Source organism: Cryptomeria japonica, chromosome 10 (assembly GCF_030272615.1).
Source record: "Cryptomeria japonica chromosome 10, Sugi_1.0, whole genome shotgun sequence".
Classification (NCBI taxonomy): Eukaryota; Viridiplantae; Streptophyta; class Pinopsida; order Cupressales; family Cupressaceae; genus Cryptomeria; species Cryptomeria japonica.
Window position 1 is genome coordinate 732,504,081 of NC_081414.1, and position 24,698 is coordinate 732,528,778.

The 24,698-nt window shown below is 37.4% G+C and overlaps 1 pseudogene; it reads right to left on the bottom strand.

The window, feature by feature from the left end:
• Window positions 1-402: 402 nt before the first annotated feature.
• LOC131859165 (DNA-directed RNA polymerases II, IV and V subunit 3-like) lies at window positions 403-24,081 on the bottom strand (annotated as a pseudogene).
• Window positions 24,082-24,698: the final 617 nt, after the last annotated feature.

The following is a 24,698-nucleotide window of genomic DNA, read 5'->3' on the forward strand; positions in this document are numbered from 1 at the left end:
CTGCTATCCTCTAGCTATCTTGACCTAGAGATCGCATGGGTACCACCAAATAAGCAACCAAAGTCCCTATGACTATTGCAACACTTGATATGCAGGAGAATCATATGCCACTAGCCCCAAATTGTTGGCTACAAGTTCCACAAGCGTGCTCACCAATGCTCCACTCAGTGCACTTCCAATCTTTGTCTTCTCAGATACCAAATGCCCCGGTTGTAAGCAAGATAGACCATGTGCCCCAGTGATTTGTTCGCATGATCAGAAGCAAATTCAGTTGCACTTTTGTTTCAAATCTGTGTGGTGCAAATCCGAGCACCCGACTGTTCACTTTCTTCAAATTTAGGGGCGCATACATTTTTAGAGGTGTGTTGAGCGATACTGTATTCCAGAGTTGAGAGCAATTCGCTACTCCAATGGGATAACAAGTTTTAGCTGGAGTACTACCAAAATGCCGAAAGCAAGAGGATGCCTCCATCTCACAGATTTTGCTAGTAAAATGTTACGATCACTGGAGAGAATCCTCCACGACATGTTTTCCTCCCCGAATGAAGAATTTGAATATAGAATGTTAAAACAGACAGAGATGTCCATAGAGAATCCACTTGTCATTAGCATTTCGATACCAGGCTCGTACATGAAAGTAACCATTATAGTCAATGACCATTTGGCATGGTCCTTGCCAATACCCTTCCTGGCTATGGCACGAAGCTTCAATTCCTGACCGCTTGAAGTTTAACTATGATTATGCCCCTCCATTCTGAAAAATAAATTGAATGAATGATTCAATAATCACATAATGTATTCAACAATATACAAGTGCATATATAGAGATTACAAGACAACGTTCTAAATTAAGAACAAGTCGTTTAAAGTGAACTACTAAAAAGCTAAATGCTAAATGAAGCTTAAAAGCTAGTTAACTAAAAAGAAAAAGCTAAACGCTAAATAAAGCTTAAAAGCTAATTGACTAAAAACAAAAAGCTAAACATTAAATAAAGCTTAAAAGCTAATTAACTAAAAATCTAAATGACCATTAAACAAGGAACTAAATATAGGTGACTAAAATATAATTAAATATTCTAATACATTCAGTCAGGTTGTAGTCGTTGGTAGCATGGTTGGCGACATCAATGGGAACGACTTGTTGATCAGAGGACATGAGGTCTAAGCTAGTGACATCGAGGGTTTGGTCACTGTCGCATTTGGCGACGAGGGTGAATTCAACAGATTAGTTATCGCACTTCACGTCGCCATCGTACCAGTCGTAGTCAAGAGAGAAGCTCATCTCCATTGCACGCTTGGAGGTGAGCGGGATGAGGCCCAACCTATGCGCAATGAATTCGTCATTGCGCATTAGTGAATTGTTCTCGATTTCCACCAAGCATAAGGTGATCATCGGCACCTCTGCGATCATCACTCGCCCTAGGGCATTTGCGATGCTCACGTCTGTATTTCACAGCTCGAAATTTAAGTAATCATCTTTGCCTGCACTTAGATTTCTCAGTCTGCAAATTACTTTGATTGAACTCCCTAAAAAGTACAGGTTCTACCTTCAAGAAGTTAGGCTCTATAGAAGGAACCCGCTCTGATACCATGTTGATTTAATGGTAGTGCTCATTAACCACAGGCAAACATCAGATTCGTTGCCTTCCCAACCATAGACGCTAAGTTGTTATCATCACACTCGAGAACACTACATGTCCTTCATGTTATTGAATTCATTGCATTGATGCAATCATGACCTTGCATATATATGAATCAATACTTCCTAGTAGACCTCAAGTCGGTCATTTACTTTTGGTGCCAAGGATAGGGTCAGACCTATATATTATAAGTTACATATGAGTCTCCCTTAGGTTTACAAGTTACTTTTAACTTAATCACAAGTTACACACAAGTGGTTTGCCTAAATAGGGCCTGCCCCAAATTAGACTCATACAACTGAGATATCCAAATGCCAAGGCCAACAGGCCACTTGGCATTTTGTGCACTAGGTCAGCCCTAGAAGGGATCCAACCTAGCTACACAACAACACAACAAGGGTGCATCTTCCACTTCATCAAGATCCATTGGAGGAAGAGTAGAAGATAAGGTATAATGGTTTCTTTGTGCATTCGAATGCTTTATTTTTGTTTTATTTAATTTGTGTACTAACCATTAGGCATTAGATTTTCCCCTCTTTGAATTGTATGAATTTTATGTTTGTGAACATATATAGGTTGTCTACGAAAATCTTGATGACATCTGTGCTCTATCAAAGTCATATTCTAGGACTCTTGACCATCTTAAGAGCAAACGTGGACATGAGGTAATCAAGAATTCAATTTTGGAGTTCAATTATAGTTCAATGTATATTGATTTTTATGTTAAATTTTTGAATGTAAATTATATAATATAACTAATCTCAATCATGGTTTGATTTTTCTTGTGCAGGATCCTTTAGAGATAAGGAGTGCTTCTAAGAGGATAAATTTTGATGATCCATCAGTAGTTTAGGATGTGATAGAGGCATCCTGGGATACTTACATGTCTAGTTGGAATGTATATTTTTTATATGGACATAAATTTTGTTTGAGTTGACATTTTTTGCCATTTTTGTATTTGGACATACACTTGTAAATATTCGACAATTTGATATTTAGAAGCTGAGATTTGATATAATTTTTTCCTCATGTGCATGGCTTCATTCTTGGAAACTTTAATCATGAATGTAAAATGAACAATAGCATGTCATTTGTATAATCTTGAGATTCAATATAATTTGTTCCATCTAAATGTTAAGTGTTAAATTTGGTTGCTTTGGCAACTTCACCAAATTTAATGACCATATTGGTATTGTTATTAATCATAGTTCATGGATGTTGAATCATTTTTTGCCATGGTTTAATGAACAACTACAATCCCAAACCATGATTAAAAAAAATTCAAGTTACTTAACCCAACAAGAAATTAGATTGCATTAATTTATTGCATTATTTTTACTTTACAATTCACACACATGCAAATCCCTGTATGAGTATAATATTAAAAAATTATGAGAAAAATGAAGATAATTTATTTGCAACGAAGCCAAACTATCAATCTATTCGTCGTTGGCATGAACCGTTTGTTTCAACACGTCCGATTAGGCATTTTTACCTTATACATTCTCTTGCTTTGTCTCCCTACTTAATCAAATGCTTAGGGCCATACCTTAGCTACGTTGTCCCTCGAGCGCCCTAAGTGCGAAAAATTGTCAAACTTTGATAGGTCGTATCTCAAAATCTATGATACTTGTAAATGATTCGTCTGAACCTACAGGGTCATGTGAAGGCCATCTACAATAGCCTATCTTAGATTTTCAAGATTCAGAGTTTTCCAAGGGAAACATTTTTTTTGTTGACAAAAAAATCATAAGATACATTCAATGGAAAGTTGCAATAGAGCAAAATTCTTGTTATTTCATTGTGGGTGTGAACCATCAATTCCAACACATCTGGTTAGGCATTCTTACCCTAGGGATGCTCTTATTTTTCCTCCCTACTTGGTCTAACATTTGGGGCCTTACTGTAGTGGTGTCGTCCCTCGAGCGCCCTAAGTGTGAAAAATTGTCAAACTTCGACAAGTCATATCTCAGAATCCATGGCACTTGCAAATGATTCGTCTAAACCTACAGGGTAATGTGAGGGCCATCTACAATAACTTCTCATAATTTGAATATTCAGAGTGGTTTTTTTAAGGTAGCATTTTTTCAGTTGATACAAAAATCATTAGATGCATTCAATGAAAAGTTGCAATGGATCCAAAATCTCATTTTTGTTCATCATGGGCGCGAATCATCAGCTCCAACACGTCTAGTTATGCAATTTTACTCTAGAGATGCTCCTATTTTGCCTCCTACTCGGTCGAACTTTCAGGGCCATACTGTAGCGGCGTTGTCCCTCGAGTGCCCTAAGTGTGAAGAATCATCAAACTTTGACAGGTTGTATCTTGTGGCACTTGTGAATGATCCATTTGAGCCTACAAGGTCACATGAGGTCCATCTACAATAGATTGTCTCAAATTTTTAATATTCATAGTGATTTTCCTAGGGCAACATTTTTTTAGTTGATGCAAAAATCATCAGATGCATTCAATGAAAAGTTGCAACAGAGCCAAATACTCGTTCTATTTGTCGTGGGTGCGAACTATCAGTTCCAACACATGGAGTTAGTCATTTTTACCCTATGCATGCTTGTGTTTTACCTCTCTACTTGGTCGAATGCTCAGGGCCATACCCTAGCAGCATCGTCCCTTGAGCACCATGAGTGTGAAAAATTGTCAAACTTTGACAAGCCGTATCTCAGAATCCATGGCACTTATGAATGATTCATCTAAACCTACAAGATCATGTTAGGGCCATCTATAATAGCCTATCTCATATTTTCAAGATTCAGAGTGGTTTTCCAAGGGCAGTACTTTTTCAGTTAATGAAAAAATTGTCAGATGCATTCAGTGAAATGTTACAACAGAGCCAAATTCTCATTCTACTTGTCATGGGCGCGAACCATCAGTTCCAACAGTCCGAGGTTAGGCATTTTTATCCTAGGAATACTCCTATTTTGCCTCACTACTCAGTCGAATGCTCCCATACCCTACTAGTGGCCTAATGAACCTTGGACAACCGAGACTAACAAGCCTATATTAAGTCGTAATGAACCTAGGAGAACCCTAATGAATTCAGGGAAGCACTAATGACCATGATCATCATTACTTGCATATATTCTAGACACATAATTACCATTAGTGACATCTATGAACATACATAAGTGGGTCATACACATAAGATTTGTTAGTTTATGCATTTTTTTATCATAATCATCATGATTTGCATACATTGTGACACATAATCACCATTATAACTACATGTCCTTTTGATCACCCATACATAATCATGTAAAAATACATTGTATATTATTAATACAACTACACCAATATACTCATGTATAAATACATTGCATATCATCAATACAACTACACCAATGTACTCATGTACAAATACATTATATATCATCAATACCATCTTAACAAAATTACATCAATGTACTCATATATAAATACAACATCCTACTCCATGTGCATCTGGTATCCTCACGTCCTACTCCAAGATTATGTAGATCAATGGTTGCATATAAATGAAGACCAACATGAGCAACGTGAACAACATAGTATTATGATAATATGATCATTATTTGAAATGAAATGTATGATAATAAATGAAGAGGTGGGATGATATAACATGAATATGCCTACTTACGAATTACACCGAATGTACCATGAATGTTAAAGAAAAATGGTGATGCAATAGTATTGTCCATAAAAAAGACCTACACTTTTTAAAATTGTTCACCTAAACATAAACGACATGAACATAAAAGTTTTAAGATCATTATTTGATATCAAATACATGATAGTAAACTAGGTATGATTATATACCATGAAAATACCTACTTACAAATTGCATCAAATGTACCTACAATATTGACGAAAAATGGTGATGAGCAATAGTATTGTCCATAAAAAAGACCTACATTTTTCAAAATCACTAATGAAATGCAATGCAAGATAGTTATGATAATTATTTGAAATGAAATGCATAATAGAGAAATTAAGAGATAATAAAGACCTACTACTCAAGTGTGCCTGAAGGTTCATCTCTTTTCTTAAGAGTATCGAGTATTGCTTCATGATCAACACTACTCACTGTCCATTGTTCTTTTGTCTTTGGTCTTTCTTGATGCTTCAACAACTTGACATTTGTAGCTATAATAAGATGTAAATACATGAGAATGGTTTTGTGTCTCTTGTAGCCTTCAAATGCAGGTATACCATTCTTTATAATCTTGTATGTTCGCAACCAAGTTCCTGCAACAACAACTAAACCTACAGGATACATGAATCCATCATCATATGTAACCGGTTGTATTAGCTTCTGATTTCCCTATACACATTGTGCCAACCAATAGTATGATCTCTCTTCATTCCCCTATGGTGCAACCACTACAAAAACATGTCCTAGCTATAGAAGATCTGAAAGACAGTCATACTCAACTGAAATTTCCATGTCATCATTTGGTATGGATATTGTTTGAGATAAAGGAGTTAGATATTGTGGAGCCCATGTATCCACCCACTCACTTGACTCGCACTGATCCCAGTTACATTGAACACAAATCTGACAAAAACAAGCCAATTCTCATGTCCAAATGGTCCATGTACTTGCATCTGAGTTGCAAAATGAATGCATCTTTGAAGAATCTTTAATTATTTGACAATCCAATCTGTTTCCCACTGTGCCCTCAATCAACCAAAAGAATCTACACACTGTTGAATCAAGTGTCCCTCCCTATGACATTATTGAACTACACCGATCAACAATAGAACGTGCATTAGATAATTTTGCCCTTGAAATCCTAAATTGCTCCTTAACTAGAGCTCTCTTCAAACATGCACCTACTCCGTCATGCTCCCCCTTTCCAAGTCCTGCTTCAAAAAAACTCCAAATTTGAGGTACACCCCTCTCTATGTGCATTGAATTGACCCGTGCAATTATTTGATCATATGAGATCTTGGTTGATTGCAATAGTTTTCTCCTGCAAGAACTCAAAAAAATTCTTGAAACAATGTTGCACATACTCGGAGGAGTGAGATATATCATCACTCATATTAAAAATGATACTCTTTGATTATCTTCCTATCCTCTTCTATACTATTAGGGGCATGTCTATATGTTATGTGAACAAAAATAACAATCTTAATTGAATTGTAATACTGAGATTGTACCTCATTTTGTGGTTGCAATGTATAGTTTTCTACAAAATCTACCACCGATATAACAGGGCCAATCGAGAAAGAATCCTTACACATCCTGAATTGTTGATCCAACCACTGAGAGCTATGGGTATGCCTTGCATACTTGTAGAAAATATTTTCCTTAAAATCTAAAATAAAGTTAGCAACATTAACTTCTCTAGAGACAAACTCGCATCTAGAACCTTCACCTCCACTCTTCAAAGTATATTTCACTGTCTCATATCTCTGTTTCTCAACAATTTTATTTCCAAATTCGTATTCACTGCCCTCATGAAAACATGAAACAAACTTTGACAAGCCACCACATTGTGAACACTTCTCATTTAAACAATCATTTCTATAAAAAAAGTGTTCATCATCTCTAAGACATAAAAATAGATATAGCAAGTCTCTTGATGATCTCAGAAATTGCATTGCACCACACTCCTACAACATTTCATTAGTATGCAACGTAGAATGAATATAGCATAAAAGTTCATGGTACATTGAAAATTCCATATGGTATTTGCAATAACAAGTATTACGAATCTTGAGAGGTACACAATAAAATGGCTTCAAAGATTCAAAGGCCCTTCAGGATATTTGCAAAGTTGGATGTGTTTCACAAAAAAAATTGTACAACATTGTTTGGTTTGATTCCAAGAAATGCTTAGGATGCAGTGTGTGCTCTTGATTGCCAATTCTTAACTTTAAAAAATCCTTTACATTGGGTGATACTCTAGAATTAGAGTGCCAAGATTGTTGAATTTCCTCCTTCACATTGTTGGTCAACTTCTTATCAACACGTGGAAGCCTCCCACCAAAATCCCATGTATCATTTTGAATAGGATTGTCGATTCTTTCTCTTCTTCCAAGTGCTCTATCCAAAGTTTTACGATTTATGTTCAAATCAACACAAGTTTGTCTCATAAAGTGAGCCTTTCTCAAATGGAAACTTACTAAGGAGGTTGTAATAACTCTTCAAGCGGCTCTCTTATCTTTTTCCTTGCTATTCTTTCAAATAGAATTTAGAGTATTAAAAAGGTTTTTCACAATAATATAATTTTTCTCTGTCTTCTTGTTCATACAAATCTTCAATTTGGCTAGCAAGGGTCTCACCTTTTGCATCTTTAGCAATTGAACAAAAAGTTGGCATTGCTCGGTCAATGTCTTATTGCTAAAATATTGGTTGAAAATTTGCATATCTCACAATTGAATGATTCATGTTGACCTTTTGCCTTCAAGATTGTCAATAATGTTCTCATCAATTTCAAGTAGCCATTTTGGTGTTCTTGAAGGTTTTGAATATGGAATTTGTCTTTCTTCCATGAGAGGGTCTTCATTTCTCATGTAATTCGATGTTACATTATGTTCACTTGATTGCACAATTCCACCTGTTAGTGTAGGTTTTTTATTTTCCTTATGTTAGGGGGTATTTATTTTTCCTACACATATATTATTTAAGCTTGTTTAGGTTAATAGGAGTGGTTTATATGAGGACACCATGCAAAATACTTCAGTTACATGTGTAATTCTCCACATCACATGGGTAGTTGAGTTACACACCCTTTTTTGGCTTGTTGTGCCACCTCTCATAATCACTATTTTGTCATTTCCTAAGTGGGTTATGGGGTAGTTGGGTTTCTCACCCTCTTTTGGCCTTATGTGCCAATTTTCTCAACTCCTTTCCTGTCTTCATGTAAGGAGGTTATGCCACATATTTTGGCATTTACCAAGAAGGTAAAACCTCCCACTTTTTATGGGGAATAGGAGTTAATGCACCCCTTGGATGTATATGCTTATATTTTTCTATATAATAAGTACTATACTCTCACTTTCACAAGTTCAGTGATAGATCGGTGAGAGTCTTCTCCAAATTCTCTTCTTTGTCTCTATTTTTATCTCATATCAAAATTATCTTCATTCATCTATTTTTATCTTCGATCATCTATTTCTTGGGGAGTTGCATGTGATCTAGGACCGGCATCAGATCCTTGCATGGTTCTCGCTTCTCGCAGAATCTAACATGGTATCAGAGTCCTGTTGTCTGGTATAGCTCATTGTTTTTATTTATTTATTTGAGAGATTTGAGACTTTTAGATAGCTAATATTTTCCTTTAAAAAAACCAAGTATGCTCTTCTCCTGCATTCTCATGTGACCTAAAGAATCAAAACAGTTTAAAGGAAAATAGCTTCTAGTTAAATCTGGTTTATATGTATGTGTTCTTGTAAGATCTAGGTGATTGCAACTTTTTGGTAATATTGGAAGCTTAATAAGAGTTTCCAGAGTGTCCAGAAGGCTTAAGAAAGTCAAAAGTGACTTTTATTTCACCAAAATGAGAGTTTGGAGGACAAAGTAAAAAAATCAGAGTAAAATCTTATTACTGGAGCTCTTTTCATTTTGGCTTTAGTGTTCCAACTTCTGTTTGTTTTCAGGAAAAACGATTTATGGGTTTTCTCCCAGCATTGAAAAAAAATTGGGTTTCTAATGGTGTTCCCATAAAATTAATATTTTTTGCAGAAATCGAGCTTGAACAGGGCCTAAGCCGTTTTTCTAGCAAGCAAATTCAACAACCTTTCTTAAAAGTTCCATAAATTTTGGCTCGGGTGTTGGATTTTTACAAACAAATACTTGACGAAAAGCTGGAAATGAGGACTCTCCATTATTGCAGGTCTAATTGAAAAATTATTCCCTTTTCTATCAGATATTGCAAGTTGTATCAACTGCTTCTTTTTCTCTTCAACTGGTCATATCTTTCACCTCACAAATCTATTTTTCAAAAACTAATAGTTGATGGAAAGGTATTGAGATGAATTGAGAAGCTATAAGACTAATTTTTTCAGATCTTCTCTCAAAATTATTTGTATTAAAAATATCTATTTTTGGCCATTGGAGCCTTAAAAGCATTGTAATCTGATAAAAAGCCTTGTAAACACACTAATTATAAAGTGCCAACCTTGTAATATTCTGGGTGGGGTGATTTCTGAGACTAGTGGAAAGGAGGGGTGTCTCTTTATGTCTTTTGTGTAATCATGAACTGAGATAAAGTTCCATTCATGGGTGGGTTAATCATGTCTCTTGATAACTATTTTCATCCTTCTGTTCTCAAGCTAACTTTAGAGAACTATTTGTCTTGGAAACAAGGGATAAAGAATCAGTGCCTTCAGCAAGATCTACTACCCTATCTCCTTGGACTTGTTCCTGAGCCAAATGACTATGAACAAAAGAATGCTTGGTTTAACAACAATGACATGGTCTATGGACTAATATGTCTTACTATTTCTGAGGATACTCTACATCACATAGAACACATTGAGTGTCCTTTCACTGCTTGGACCATCATCCAACAATTGTATGAAGACATTAGATCTTCATCTGAAAGTGATGTTTCCTTGGATAACCATGCTCTTGTGGATGATTTTGAGACTTCTATTGTCCTATCTTGTATGGAGATATTCTCCTATGATGTTCAGTTTGTTGATAACCCATCTACACTTGTTGCTTCTTTAGAGTTGAGTGTTACTTCTTCAAAAGCTTCCAGTGATTCTTTGCAACAGGACATTCACAGTCTTTTAGATAGTGCTTTGTGGGATGACTTCTTGACATGAATTTTGGAATTGTTTATAGAGTCTCATATTGGAGATCTAGGAGATAATATTGATCTCATACATCTTTTCTTTGATGAGGATGATTCTTCTTCACTTGTTGTGGAGGAACCTTTGGATCCTCTTGTTCACTCTTCACATGATCATTCATCACAGTTTGACATTAGTGTAGATACTTTTGTACAACATTTGGAGGATACATATTTACCTTTAGAGGAGGTATATATGTCTTTGGATTATGTTCTACATCAGTCTCTAGAAGATTCTGGATTATCATTCTCAGTGGTGTGGCCTAGAACACCTACTTTGACCATGACAGATTTAAGCATCAACAAGGAGACCACTGAGAAGAGTTCAAAGACATCATATGTTTTGTATCTTACTCCTACATATTCCTTGAAAGAATGGGAAGATATCATGCATACACATTTAGTTTTGTTTTTCTTCCTAAAGGGAGGAACATTGTTCGATGATTATGGGCCATCTTCTACATCTAGTTTCGAGCATCTACCATTGACAGGTATCTACTCCAGGAGGGGCTTCTTAGTCCTTCATTCTTTCTCTCTATTTAAGGAGGGGGGGGGATATTCCTCTTATGGGGGGGGGGGGGGGGGTCTTCTTCTTCTGGGGGGGATCTCTATGTACATGGGTAGCTTACATGGCCTCATTTGTCAGGACCCATCTTTTCACCCACCTAAGCTACGCTTAAGGAGGGGTGTTAGTGTAGGTTTTTTATTTTTCTTATGTTAGGGGGTATTAATTTTTCCTACAAAAATATTATTTAAGCTTTCTTAGGTTAATAGGAGTGGTTTATATGAGGACACGTGGCAAAATACTTTAGCTACATCTGTAACTCTCCACCTCACATGGGTAGTTGAGTTACACACCCTTTTTTGGCTTGTTGTGCCACCTCTCATAACCACTATTTTGTCATTTCCTAAGTGGGTTATGGGGTAGTTGGGTTTCTCACCCTCTTTTGGCCTTATGTGCCAACTTTCTCAACTCCTTTCATGTCTTCATGTAAGGAGGTTATGCCACATGTTTTGGCATTTATCAAGAAGGTACAACCTCCAACTTTTTATGGGGAATAGGAGTTAATGCACCCCTTGGATGTATATGCTTATATTTTTCTATATAATAAGCACTATACTCTCACCTTCACAACTTCAGTGATAGATCGGTGAGAGTCTTCTCCAAATTCTCTTCTTTGTTTCTATTTTTCTCTCATATCAGAATTATCTTCATTCAACTATTTTAATCTTCGATCATCTGTTGCTTGGGGAGTTGCATGTGATCTACGACCGACATCAGATCATGGTTTGGTTCTCGCTTCTCACAGAATCTAACATCACCTTCAATGTCAAAAATTCCCAAATTTTCACCTCCAATGTCAATTCCCAAATTTTCAACTTCAATGTCAATTCCCACATTTTCACTTTCAATTCTCACATTTTCATTTCTAAATTCAATATCATGTTGAACATTTTCAATATCTATTTGAACATTGTCATTCCCAATTTGAATATCATGTTCAACATTTCTAATATCAAATCTACATTTTCATTTTCATTTTCAATAACTCATTCAACATTTTCAAATTTAATTTCCTTTTCACTTGAAGTAACATTTTCAAAAGCTTCACCAATATTTGACATACCTTGTCTTCTCCTCCTATGACCTTCTCTATCTCTTTGTCTATATAATTAATTTTCTCATTTGAAAGATTTCTTTTACATTTATGCTTTCGAAGACTGTTGCTCTCCATTATACCTCCACAAAGATGCTCTAAAATGATTACCAATGACAAATCTGTCTAGAAGAATCTCAAAAAAGTAGAATTTTGTCAATGTATGTTTGAAAACCTGTGTTTGTCACCTACAAAAAGAATGTAGGGACCATTGGAGTGCACAAAACGACCCACAATCCTATTTTGTTTGGTCCACATATTGGATATTTGATACCTAAATTTTTTTTTTATATGTCCATCAAAATTACCATTGGCGCCAAAATGCAGAGGGATTGAATATCGGATAAATATATGAGAGAGAGAGAGAGAGAGAGAGAGAGAGAGAGAGAGAGAGAGAGAGAGAGAGAGAGAGAGAGAGAGAGAGAGAGAGAGAGATGAAATGATACAAAGAGAGAGGTAGTCTAAGGATATAGAAATAGAGGGATAGATGAAAGAATAAATATGGAGAAATGGATGTAGAGGGGCAAAGAGATATAGATACAGAGGTATAGGAAGAGGGAGGGGGAGAGAGATGAATGGATAGAGAGGGAGAGACATGTTTAGAGATAGATGGGAAAAGATGAAGATGGGGTTGAGGTGAAGATAGAGGGAGATAAGAAGTGGGAGAGAAATAGAGAGAGATAAAGAGAGGTTGCATGAGAGATAAAGATAAAGAGATAGAAAGGAAGTGATAAAGAGGAAGAGCGAGACATATAGAGGGAGAAGGAGAGGGAGAGATAGGGAGAAAGTTACGATATAAGGAGATTTAATAAGTTATTGATAGAGGTAGTGGGGGTGGAGAGAGATAGAGAGATGGATAAAGAGATAAAGTTTAGAGGTAGATAAATAGAGATGGAGAGAGGGAGAGAAGGGGGGAGTGATAGAGAGAATTTGAGGGAGATAAAGAGAGGAACAGAGAGGAATAGGGTATCCGTTCCAAGAGTCATCCCAAAATTTGGCTTTAGAGCCGGTCCCAACCTACCAAGTAATGTGATCAACAATAACTTTCCTACATGAAATAATAAAATTCCAAATAGCAGAGCCATTGGGGGTGTCACGAATGGTGAAAATACTGCAACCATCCATAGAATCCAAATATTTAGCTTTAAGAATTTTAACCCATAATTGGGAGGGTTGTGAATAAATACTCCACACCAACTTAGCCCCAAGGGCTTCATTCATAATGTTCCAGTTCCTTAAACCCGCTCCCCCCTTAGCCTTTGCCTGACATATTTTGTCCCATGCTCGCAAAGGAATCTCATTCTACTCATTGGCCCCATTCCCAAAAAACTTTCTCATTCTTTTTCCAATCACCTTAATCAACTTCTTAGAGATTTGCAAACACATCATAGAAAAAACCGGAATAGCAGATACAACCGATTTCAACATCAAAATCTAACCTGCCGAGGTGAGCCATTTGCTCTTCCACCCCTCCATCCTTCGAATGCAGCTTTCCACTAAGTCCTTCCACACCTCTAACCTGCTAGCTCCCCTGAACAAAGGAATACCTAAATACTTGCCTGGAAGGGAACCTTTTTTCATCCCCAAAATTTGGCATATTTCTCTCTACTTTTGAGGACTAGTATTGAATAATAAAAAAATTAGATTTTCTCCAATTCACACACTGACCAGAAGCTTTGTTGTATCTACTTAACAAACTTTTGATAATTCGATCTTCCCTGAAAGAAGCCTCCCCTAATAACTGTAAAGTGGAAAATCGAACCCCAGGTGTTCCCCCCACTCCAAGGAGAAAGGAGGTCACTAGGATTGACGGTTTTCACTTAGGAGAGACTTTACATTCAAAAGAGGGGTTGAAACCCCAAGATCCAATCCCACACAATGCAAGACTGGATTCTAAATGAGTTTCAAGGGTTAAGACAACAAGGCTACCCTCTTTTGTAAAGAATGTAGATAGAAGGATTGAACTAGGAATGCATGTAAAGTAGGAAAGATGCATTTGTAGACAGAGATAGAGATACAGGATGAAGCTGCGGACCTGGAATTAGTAGTAAAATGCTGAGACGGCGCTGTCCTGCAAATTTGAGCGAAAGTTGACAGGACGATGGCGCCCGGCATGCACACGGTCCTCCGAAAAATTCGCGAAATGAAGGGGGATCTGTTCGTCTCTGCACAAGGATTCCAGATCTTCAATTACAGCCGCGTACCTGCAACATGCGAAGGTGTAAATGTTGTTGTATGTTGTATGTTGTAAGTGATCTCCTCTTCAATGGTTGAATCCTTATCTTGAATGCAACACTTAGCCTTGAATGGAGACTTAGAATGAAGGAATGCTTGAATGTTTGAAATGCTTGAATGTTTGCCTAGCGCTTCCGCCTCTTGTACACATATGTCCTTCCTCCTCAAAATGGGAGAGGAAATGTAGTTTATATACTTGTCAACTAGGGTTCAAAGACTGATTTTTCTAACCTTAGGCCGACTTAGCAACCTTATTTTCCAATTTGCAAACTTAAAGACCCGAAGCCCCATAAGAGATCGGGCCCAAAATAGGGCCAGGGACCAGGGCACTGGGTGCCATGGTCCCACCTCCCGGGACAACAGGGTGCAAGGAGGATCAGGCTAGGGTGCTGAAAAATGCAGTTTTTGATGTCATAAACAAGTTTTCGGGGTCTTCATTCAGGTTCAGTGTTGCGTTGCCATCGTGAAGACCCAAATGCAGTTGAAATTGCAAGTGTCACAATTTTAGGACGCTACATTTAGCCCCCACTTTACCGGGAGTATAAGCCCATACTTCCAGTAAAGTACAAGGAAACAACATTGAAAGACTTTCACCACGTCAAGGAGGCAAGATACACCAAGCCTCCAGTGGACTAAGGATCTTACGACTTCGATTGACAAAGTAAAAGGGAAGATCACGAGGGAGAACCATGACTGTCAGTAGTAAGGTTCTCTCACTATGAGTCATGCAAGAAAAATACCAAAAATTTTCAAGGCAAAGCTAAGTTCGCCAAGAAGTTTTCAAGTATCTTGAAGAGATATGGACGGAGTGTATGCCCCCTATGTTAAAGCGATCGCACACGCCTCATCGGGGGTGATTGCTTTAAGGTAGTGATACACATAAGAAATGAGAAAGGAAAGGAGCACGTTATCGCAAAGATTTAGCCCCCAAGTGTGAGATAAACCCAAGGATAATAGATACAAAACATGAATCACGAGGTGACTTCGCTTTCCTTGGGGTCAGTATGCTGTATGATAATTCATGTATATCATATGTATGTATGCATAATTGTTCTTCATTCCCCAGTCAAGGAAGGTCACCTAGAAGAAGGGAACACATGTGTCTTTTGAGTCAACATGAGAGAGACCAAAAGAGATCTCAATGCTTTGCATCGTCCTCAAGTAGACAACATTAAGGACAACAAATAGAAGAATAAGAATAACACATAGAAGAAGTAACAAAAGAGATCAAGAGGGGAGAAGAGAGTCTGCTATGCTAATGAAACTAGTCTAGCACGTCATCCACCCCCCAATCTTGCTGATCAATATTTCGGGAAGGCAGGGAACACACTAGAGGAGGAACATCCAACATAGCAGATGGAGCTATCACAAGATCCAAACAAGGGCTATGTTCATGTTCCAAGCCACGTTGTTCTTGTCTAGGAGCTAGGATAAGTGCTTTAGAAAATTCGTTAGATAAATGGTTATCACTATCAACAAATTCATATTCACTATCAGAAGCAAGAGAAGTAATATTTTCAACATGAATAACATTTTCATCTATATCATCATCAAGATTTATAAAAATAGGATTTTTAACACGCACAGGATCAAAACCATCATGCATCTTATGTTTAGGAGATTTTGGCTCAATTTTCGGCTGAGGAGAAAATGGAATAATACTAGCTGAAGGTGTTTTTGGAGATTGCAAAGTTTGAGAAGCAGCTACCTGAGCTCTAAGACGGTGCTTTCATCGGCGTTCACACGCAGAATGATTTCATCTAGTCTTAGTAGGAAGTGGAGCAGATTGAGGAGGAGGAATGTTCTCATCCTTATCACTTGGGTGTTTAGGTTGTGGTCTCTTAGGTTGGATAATAGGAGAAGAGGAAGGTCTCTTCTCTCTATAAAAGGAAGGAGGAGGAACTGCTCCATATAAAGGAGGAATATTTGGTTTAGGAAGGAGACCAAGTCCATCACGACGAGGAGGTATAGGTCTACTCATAGTCACATCCATAGGAATGGGTTGGGAATCTTCTTAAGGAAAGATATTAGTTTTATCTTTCAAAGGAAGAAATTCCTTCTCAAGAACGATAGGAATATCAAGTTTGGGTGTTCAAGGTTCACTTAGAGATAGGATCATATCTTTTTTCCACTTTTGATAAGATTTGAAAAGATAATCACTTCGCGGTGGAAGAGATTGGAATTGTTTAGGCCAAAAATAATCAATAGGAACACTAGAAGTTCTTTCAGCTGGTTTAAAGAGACTATGATTGATAATAACAACTTCACCATTATGGGGAAATTTCAAACACTTGTGAATAGGAGAAGCAATAGCTTTCATGGAAGATAGCCAAGGATAGCCTAGCTTCACACGAAATTGTTCGGATGATGGAATAATAGCAAAGTTCACATTAAGGGATTTGTTATGGACCTCAATAGGTAATGTAATAGAACCAATTGCAGGAGAAGAAAATGCATCAAATAATTTCACAACCACATTTGTTTTGTCATAGATCACTTGATTCAATTGCAAAGTAAAAAGAAATTCTTCAGTAATGACATTAACCATGCAAGAAGGATCAATAAGCACTCCACGGCAAGGTGTATTCTTGACTTTTGCAACTATATATAAAGGACCATCAGGTGCCCTGATAGTTTCACTGGAATCAAATGTGATGGAAGGTTCTTTAGGAATTTTCTGCTGCTCTACAAAGTTAATCACATTCGGAGTCATAGACACAAGACCATCAGGTGAGAAAGAGGAATCATTAGTCTCAATCACATTAGAGGTATGAGAAGGTAATTGATCAGTAAAAATCTTAAGATTTTGGTTAGGAGGAGCTACAGATGTGTTGCCTTTATCATTCACTCCTGAAACAGAGATAGTATTATTATCAATCAAATCTTGAATTTTACCCTTCAAAGCAAAACATTTTTCAGTATCATGCCCATGTTGACGATGAAATTGACAAAAAGATTTGTTATCAAAATAGGGTGAATTAATCTTTGCAGGATCTATTTGCTTTATAGGAGGGAGAGTAAGCACATTTTGTTCCAATAACTTATTCATAATACTATGCAATGATTCATTCAAAGGAGTAAACTTTCTTTCTTTCTTGAAAAACATAGAAATAGGAGGCACACCTGATGCTGCATTCACATTGTTGTTGATGATGTTTTCATTATTGAACCCTCTATTCGGTTTAAACTTCCCAAATGGTTGTTGACTACTATCACCCTTATCACTTAGAGCCATAGGATTTGCTTGTTCCATTTGACTCACAGTCAGTTGATAATTGTGAAGAGTTGCACACAACTGTTGGAAAGAAGTAAACTCAGAAAACAGAAGTTTTTCTCTAATATCTTTTTGTAAATTAGAAATAAAGATTCTTTGAATATCATTGTCAGGTATTGGAAAAGAAATTTGAGCACACAAATGCTTATATCTACCAATGAAATCAGTCACTTTTTCTTTAACACCTTGTTTACAATGCATTAAATCGATCAAAGTAACTTTAGGACTTATATTGTTTTGAAACTGTTGAATAAAAGCATTTGCGAGTTGTTGGAAAGAAGTAATAGAATAGGAAGGCAACGAGCAATACCATTGTAGGGCCTTATCTCTTAATGTTCTAGTAAACAGTTTCGCAAGCAACCTTTGGTCATGAGCAAAATCAGTACATATTGTTTGAAAGGTCTTAACATGTGTTAGGGGATCACCTTTACCATTATAAAGCTCCAACTGTGGGATTTCAACATGTTTAGGTGGGATAGCTCGAACAATGTCAAGAGAAAGTGGGCTCGCAACATCAAATGTGGGCACACTAAACTTAGATTGATTCATAGAGGCAATTTGTTGTTGTAAAGAAGAGACAGTTTGTGCAAGATTGTTAATGGTCACTTCAGTCGAAGAATTCATATTAGACATGTTAGATTGTGATGGAGGTATTATGTTATTGAAAGAAGGTATTGATTGAGAGTAAGGTGGTGGGACACTGTGATGGTTAGTCATAGGAGATGATTGGAAACAAGGAACACTACCAGGAGGAATGGAATGGTTGAATGAATTGCCCCCTTGCATCATGTTCATTTGTGGAGATGTAATAGGGACACTCATTGAAGGAATGAATGAAGAAGTCGGATTGAATGAAGGAAGAGGGTTGATTGAAGAAGAGGGATTGCCCCCATGACTGGTGATCATAGGTGGAATGTTTTGTATTGAAGTAGTCATTATGTTTGATGTGAAAGTAGGTATACTAGCAATAGAAGTTGTCAAAGGAATAGAATGATTGACTTGAGTAGGAGGTTGTGTATAACCTAAAGTTTCGGCACAACTCTTCATAGGCATCACATTCAAATCAACGATGTGTGCAATACCATGCAAGATATCAATTCCATTCTTATCACTTTGAAACATACGTTTTAGACCCTCAATTAATGAAAGAGCTTGACTATCGGGATACTCTTGAGACATCCATTGCTGAAAATCATCAAATTGGTTATCCAATTTCGAAAGTTGTTCTACAGAAACCTCATGGAGAGCTTCTTCATCATTAAGAGGATTAGAGGAATTACTCGTGTCCTCGTTAAAAAGGCCATTCAAATTAGGTTCCATCTCCTCGGTAATTAAACCTTGGAAAGACTTAATTCTAAGGCTTCGTCTAATGGGAATAGTGTAAGTAGGGCTTATTGTTGTGAAACTCATGCACTAGAGAGGGAGAGAAGATTTTGAATTTTAGAGGTAGCAAATTTCAATAAAATCAGCCAATCTCCTAGATTTAAGCTGTTAAATGCAATCACGACAATCTCCCAAAATTTCAAAAAAAAATGTCAGGGACCGTGGCGAACGGAGTGCACACGGTCCTTGCAACTTTTTTCAAAATTTTCAGGGATGAAAGTTATGATGATTTTAAAGCTAATCTGAAAAAATTGAGTGATTTTACGATCTGTAGATAGGCCAAATTAAAGTTGCAATCTCAAAATTGAACCCTACCAAGATTGTTGAAAAATGCAAAATTTGGATTTTGAAAAAAAGAGGGAAACTAAAATTTTGAATTTTATGATTTTAGAGGGAATACTAAAAGCAATGCAAGCTTTGAAATTTAAAAGTTGACTCAATTTCATGCAAAATTCAATTTTGAAAGTGGAAATCAAAGTTGTTGCAATTAAACACTTAATTTCAAAAGTCACAAACTGCAAAAATTTGAATAAAGCACTGAAACTTTGAATGAATGCCCACACACTTTTCAGATTTAGGACAGTAAGAAACACAATTTTGACACAAAATTTCAATTTCAACAATTTTTGAATGATTAGAAGCCTTAATCCAAGCAATCACTAGACCAACTTTGACTTTAATTTTGAAAGTGTTAGAATTGATGAAATCAGCCAAGATTCTGGATTTTAGCAGAAAAATACAGTAAGATCTAGCTTTCGAAATTTTGGAAAAAATGTCGGGGACGATGGCGCTCAGGATGCACACGGTCCTCGCAACTTTTTTCAAAATTTTCAGGGATGAAAGATATTATGATTTTGTTGCGGAGTCCAAAGTTACAGCCGATTTGGAGGTGTTTTGATCAGTGAAATTATCAGTCAAAGGTTGAATCAAGAGGGTTTTAAAAATTAGGGTTTTGACACTTGACCACTTAATTTTCAGAATTAAAGCATAGATATGAATTGATAATTTGCAATAGAAGGGAAGATCTGAAACAAGCATTAACAATTAAACATTTCACAAGCTCAATTACTAAAAAGAAAATTTAGGGTTTTTATGCAATTAACCTCTAAAATTTGCAAAAGATCAAACATGGAAATGTAATTAAGGAAGTGAATTTTTCAGATCTAACCATGAATAATCAAAATTAGGATGTTCATGTCGGGTTCACCAAAATGTAAAGCGGAAAATCGAACCCCAGGTGTTCCCCCCACTCCAAGGAGAAAGGAGGTCACTAGGATTGACGGTTTTCACTTAGGAGAGACTTTACATTCAAAAGAGGGGTTGAAACCCACAAGATCCAATCCCACACAATGCAAGATTGGATTCTAAATGAGTTTCAAGGGTTAAGACAGCAAGGCTACCCTCTTTTGTAAAGAATGTAGATAGAAGGATTGAACTAGGAATGCATGTAAAGTAGGAAAGATCCATTTGTAGACAGAGATAGAGATACGGGATGAAGCTGCGGACCTGGAATTAGCAGTAAAATGTCGAGACGGCGCTGTCCTGCAAATTTGAGCGAAATTTGACGGGACGATGGCACCCGGCGTGCACACGGTCCTCCGAAAAATCCGCGAAACGAAGGGGGATCTGTTCGTCTCTGCACAAGGATTCCATATCTTCAATTACAGTCGCGTACCTGCAACATGCGAAGGTGTAAATGTTGTTGTATGTTGTATGTTGTATGTTGTAAGTGATCTCCTCTTCAACGGTTGAATCCTTGTCTTGAATGCAACACTTAGCCTTGAATGGAGACTTAGAATGAAGGAATGCTTGAATGTTTGAAATGCTTGAATGTTTGCCTAGCGCTTCCGCCTCTTGTACACATATGTCCTTCCTCCTCAAAATGGGAGAGGAAATGTAGTTTATATACTTGTCAACTAGGGTTGAAAGACTGATTTTTCCAACCTTAGGCCGACTTAGCAACCTTATTTTCCAATTTTCAAACTTAAAGACCCGAAGCCCCATAAGAGACCGGGCCCAAAATAGGGTCAGGGAACAGGGTGCTAGGCGCCATGGTCCCACCTCCCAGGACAACAGGGTGCAAGGAGGATCAGGCCAGGGTGCTGAAAAATGCAGTTTTTGATGTCATAAACAAGTTTTCGGGGTCTCCATTCAGGTTCAGTGTTGCGTCGCCATCGTGAAGACCCAAATGCAATTGAAATTGCAAGTGTCGCAATTTTAGGATGCTACAATAACAAAGTATCATCAACAAATTGAAGGTACGATAAGTTATCTATCTCATTTGCTACCTTCACCCCATACCATCTACCTTCGAGCTTCATTTTTGAAATTAGCCTTCCCAAAACTTCAGCCATTATGATGAACAAAAAGGGGGATAGGGTATCACCTTGCCTGAAACCTTTCTTGGTTTCAAAAAAACCTTAGGGACTGCCATTGATAATGACTACAAAACGAGTGTCTTAATACAACTTTCCACCCAATTAACCCAGCTCACACAGAAACCAAATTTCCTTAGAACATCCAACAGAAAATATTTGCTGACTTCATCATATGCCTTATGGATATCAAGTTTAACCTGCATTCTATCCACTTTTGCACTATGAATTGAGTGAATCGCTTCATGTGCAATGATCACTCCTTCATAAATTGAGCGGTTAGGCAAAAAATCACTCTGCTCTACAGAGATGATCAAATTTAAAGTTAGCTTCAATCTATTAGCCATCACTTTGGCAATAATATTGTAAATGGTATTACACAAAGAAATAGGTCTAAAGCCACCGAACTTCGGGACCTCTTGCTTCTTCAGAATGAGGGCAAGGAAAGTATTATTGAAATCTTTCAGTACAAAACCACCTAGCCGTGACTCCTCCACCACTTCCCAAATGTCATTAGCAAGAAAGTCCCACATCTTTTGAAAGAAAAGAGATGGAAAACCATCCTGGGGCCTTCGCGTCCCCCATACTAAATAGAGCCACTCTAACTTCATCCAAATAAATCTTGCTGATGAGATAAGCATTTTGAGCCTCCGAAATGATGGGTGGAATAACATCCAAAATTCCTTCACTACGGTAGTCCTGATCTTGATAGTTAGCATTACCAGAGAAAAAATGAACCACTTCTGAGAAAATATCCTCTTTCTCTTTAAGAAAAACACCATTATCATCCTGGATAGAAAATAATTTATTACTCGCTCTTCGAACCTTGACTGAATAGTGAAAGAACTTTGTGCTTCAATCACCTTCCTTCAACTGCATATCTCTTGATTTCTATCTCCAAAAGATTTCTTCCCTGGCCAGAATCTCATTATATTCTTTATTTAAAGATTTCTCTAACCTGAATTCCTCCTCACCCAAACCACCATCAATCACCTTCTGATGAAGCTCCGCAAGTTCCTTCTCAAGTCTGAGCTTTTCCATAAAAATATTCTTGAAAACCTCCCTATTCCACTACTTAAGCTTCTCCTTAATGAACTGTAATTTTTTGAAGAAAATGAAAGCTTTGTTGTTTGACCTATGGGGGGGCTTCCATCCACCAACCGACCACCATCTCCAAGAATCCATCTTCTCTCAGCCACATCTTCTCAAATTTTAAGTCTCTCCAGGACTGCATCTTCATGAATACTAGCACAAATTGGATAGTGATCAGACCCAATAATAGGGAGTATTTATGCTTGCAACAACCATTGATCTATATCCCATCCACCCCCTAACAAGAACATGTCCAATTTCTCCACAATATAAGAGAACCTTCTACATCTATTACTCCAAGTAAATTCTCCCCTCTTGAAGGGAACATCCACAAGGCCATTGACACAGACAAAATCACTAAAGTCCTTTTGTTTCAGGTTATTCCATCCAATCCCCGCACTCTTATCCGAGGGTCTTATAATGGCATTAAAATCACCTCCCAAAAGGAAATTTTTATCCCCATTACTATCCAAAATGGTCGATAGGGACTCCCAAACCAATTTCAATTCCCTGGGGTTGTTTGGACCATAAACATTGATCAGATTAAAACTGAAATGTAACGGCTTAGACTACACCTCAATCCACTACCATTGCCTCTCCAATCTGATCAGACTAATATTCACCAATGACTCCTTCCACAAAACCCCGAGACCCCCAAAAGCACCAACCGAATCAACAAAAAGGCATTTCCAAATGTTGAAACATCTAGCAAATTTAGTAACACTATCACCTTCTATTTTAGCACTTGCAAAAGAATTATTTCAGTTCTTGTTTGGTCAAAACATCTTTTTGACCAAACACACCTTGTTAGGGGCATTGCAACCTCTGATGTTCCACGAAAGGACTCTCATTGCTCCTAGAAAAAGGCATAGCCTTTTCCCGATTTCAATTTTTTCTGACCAGCTGCACTGCCGGCCATTTCTAGTTTAACTCAAACAAATTTCCTACCTCTCTTTTTCTTTTCACCAACTGTTGGCTTTGAAATAAGTGTCAAGGTCTGATCCAAATACCTTTTGTCCATTATACCCATGCTCGTTGATAAGCCGAGTTCATCCCCATCTTCTGTTTCCTCCTCCGAGTGAGACTCCTAATCTAAATCCACTGAAAAATTATCTTCCTCCTTTTCTTCCTCAAAGGAACTTTCCAGATTCCTAATGGGAGATATTTGAAATCTTTAAAGATGTTATCTGAATCATCTCCTGTATCACCAAAGGGGAGTGTCTAAGCAACCCTTGAGGACCCAACAATCATCTGAGCATTGGTACCAGTTTCTCTAGCTTATCCGTTATGGGTGGTAGCATAAATGTATTATGAGTGTGTACTGGTTCTATATCCCTCCTTTTGAATTCACTATCACTAGAAAAAGCTACTGGAAAATCATTCTCACCTTGAGGGTGCTCACTGATGCTTGGATTTACCGTGTTTGGAGACTCAATCTCCATAGCATGGAGTCTCCTCAAGGGCATAAATACCTCCTCGCTTAGATAGGGCCAAAAGTCTAGACCTAGGTCAGGGTCACCTAGAGTTTGTTCAGTCCTGTCCATTTGGTCTCTCCTCTGTGTCATAGCATTCAAAAAGTTTGGATCTTCAACACCAAATGAAGCTTCCTTAGCAAGGAGCATATCTGTCAGAGCATCTTGTTCCAAACCTTTGCCTTTCTAGAGGTGCAAACATTCGTTCTTTGGGTGGCCCAAGCCCTTGCAAACCTTACACATATCTATATGTTCTTCCACCTCCACTATTTGTTTCCACACTCCTTCATTAGTTCTTAGTTCAACTATTTTCGGTAATGGGTGCTCCGCCTGCCAGAGAATGCACAATCTAGCATACATACTATAGTCTTTAGATTCAATCAACTCATCAACTTTAACAAAAGTACCCAACTTATTCCCAATCTATTGCAAAGTTTCCATATTCCAGTACTCATGAGGAAGATTATACAGCCTAATCCACATTGGGGTTTCCATTATAACTTCCTCTTTAGGGTTGAAGTTTGGAGTCTAGTCCTTAAGATAGAAACCCTTACCACCCATCATATATGGACCACTATTAAAGATTCATTCTTTGTCCTTAATAGTTGGGCAAGTTACCAAATAGAATCCATTCGATAAAGTTTTTAGATCCATCTTCCCCCAGTGCGTATTACGCCAATCCCTTACCCTTCCAAAAGTCATCCATGGGCCTGTCCATTTTAATAAAAAACAAATTTCCTTCAGGGTACTAATAGACTCATTCCATG